This window comes from Diadema antillarum, unplaced genomic scaffold (assembly GCF_040938485.1).
Source record: "Diadema antillarum isolate AM-2024a unplaced genomic scaffold, OU_Dant_1.0 seq00001337_RagTag, whole genome shotgun sequence".
Classification (NCBI taxonomy): Eukaryota; Metazoa; Echinodermata; class Echinoidea; order Diadematoida; family Diadematidae; genus Diadema; species Diadema antillarum.
This window is the reverse complement of record NW_027272106.1, coordinates 211,144-213,832: the sequence shown is the minus strand read 5'-3', so window position 1 is coordinate 213,832 and position 2,689 is coordinate 211,144.

Genomic DNA, 2,689 nt, shown 5'->3' with positions numbered 1-2,689 from the left:
TGAAATTGCAAATGCAATTTAAGCCAGCCCCAATTATCATAAATTCCGACCTCATGAAAAAGGTTTGTGCCAAATAAAGTGAGGAAATACCATTCTCTTCTCTATTTCAAAAACCTATACGAAACTCGCCGAACACGCCTGATATTTGTGACGACATTGAATGCGAAAGCAGACTGTGTCTTCTAGACAATGCACAGGTTTAAAGGTTTAACTGTTTTCAAATAGAAAGCAAAATTCCATGTCTCTCATGAACTTGCCCACCCTTTTAACACTTCGACAAAAATCATTGTCAGCATTCGCTTGGCCCTGCTACTGTTTGAGTTATGCATTCAGCAGCACTGCGCTGTGGTTTGCTATTCCTTTGCATTCGCCACTATCAGACGAGCGTTGCAAACTTGGAAATGCAATGGCCTTTGCATTCTAAAATCTGAAACATACCTTTCCAGTGGTGGTTTCTAAGCTGGACACTGGTAAAGTAGTGTGTTATTTTAACCTTTTCTGTAAAAGAATGTGACCATTAGTCCAAGTAATCTTTTTATCTACTGCTAGCTATCATATTAGATTGAAAGAGTCTGGACAGATTAAAATGTCTTTACTGAAGTGAAACTAGTCAATATCTCTTCTCCGATCGCTGAATGTGTCGTTTTGCAGAATTTCCGAGTTTTGCTTTGGCCCAACTTGCGGGCGGTAAAACTATATTCTACCCAAACACTTATAATCCAATCAAGGCTTATACTCCCAATAGGGATTCCTGCAATCAAACCCCTTTTCGAAAAAAAAAAATAAAGGTTGCAAACATACCAGCTGCAAGTTGTGCCAAAAGGCACACGACCGGGATGCTGTTTGCAGACAGCATGCTTGGCGGGGACGACAGACAACGCCTGAGGAAGCTCGGAAGTCCTCCGCAATCGAGAGTAGTCTAAGAACACGCAATCTCTGGCCCACTGATACCAATCGGAGTGTCGACCATCCGAGGGGCCGATTCCAGTTGCGGACATCTCACAGCATTCGCTGTCTCATTTATAGGAGTAGATCACGCCGTATTCAACAGAAAGTTTTGTGGAATAGTCCATTATTCTTTGGGTAATCATAGCTTTAGTTTCTTCATTCGAGACAAGCTGAATATATCGTTGTTGGTGATTATTCTGTGCCGGGTAATGTTTTAAAAGTCATATCAATCTTTATCACATTGATAGTAACGTCGAATACGTCCTTGTAAACAGGTTTATTCTGCATTTGGACATGATGGCCCACATGAATCGACGGGATTTCGGACCCCTCATTGAGTGGGTTGGAAAGGTCCAAGTTGTGAAGTTCACTGGTCATACAATCGTACCAGGACAGATCTCTTAGCCTCAACACCCACGCTCATGTGGTGTAGTCTTTGTTTCAAGACTTCAAGACCGGTCACCTATTGTGTTTGCTCGAAATTCTCATTTCTTTCTGGCGAATTTTGTGAACAAAATATCTCAATAATGACATAACCATGACAATATCTCAGTACAGTAAGATTTTCATGACGATAAATTATCTGTGACGTCATCTAGGCGCCATTTTGTGATTTTCAATGATCGATCATAACTTCATAACTAAATGCCATTTCTTTATCATTTTCGCTAGAAATAAAGTTCAAGTCACATCTGATCGTCCTGTACTATGCTATTTACCCAGATCACCATGACGTGCGCGTAAGCGCGCGTCAAAATTTTAAAATGCTCAAATCGACATCCCAATGGGTTGATAACGTTCTAGCACCTCTTCCTATGTTGATTTTGCCCCATTTCCTCTGAAACCTAAGTATGTTGTAGGTGAGACAACAAGCTGCAGTAATCATGCATTTTATTTTTTTCAAATCTCCTCATCAGGTTGACAATTTCGCAGCTTAAAATTGAAAACTGAGAATCGAATATAGACCAAATGTTATTAAGGCGTCTGCTCTGGCGCCAAGACGTAAGGTTGCACACGTGCGCGCTCGAACCCCACAAGATGACCAAACAAAATACCTCTTCTTTTTTACTTTTTTTTCAAGGGAGTATATAATTCCACTTTCGTCCACGTAGAAATCACGTTCTTATGTAAACGCACCCATACGCACACACACACACCCCCCACACACACATTATCCCTTTGTTTTGTGTTGGAGACTACATTGCTTCGACTGCAGCAAAATTTTGCAGGCTTATAGAGTTTGTCAAACTGATAATATTATATAATGACGACGAGATGAGACATAGCCCTCTTGGTTATGCAAATACATGGTCAAAGATGATATTTGAAAACACAAATGTTACAAATGTTAAAGTGAATTCAAGGTGACTCTTAAAAGACTTATTGCCATGTTTGATTTCTGCTTGTTTTTTTAAAGACCTATTGGTAAATATTCATTTACATAGCCTGTCAAATCGACTAATACTTGCACACGCCGACACACGCATGAAATTTCCACTTGGTTGCATGACAGAAACAATTTGATCTGAATTATGTAGGACTGTATAAAGATCTGGACGAATGTATCTCAATGTAACTTCAAGTCGCTATTTCACATCATTTTCCTTGTCGATCACCCCCGACCGATATCTGATTATATTCTTTTTTGAATGCTCCAGCATTTTGAAGTAATGAATGATTGCATACAAATGATTGAACTTATGAATCTTAATTGATGATGTTTATGATTATTTTTTTCTTA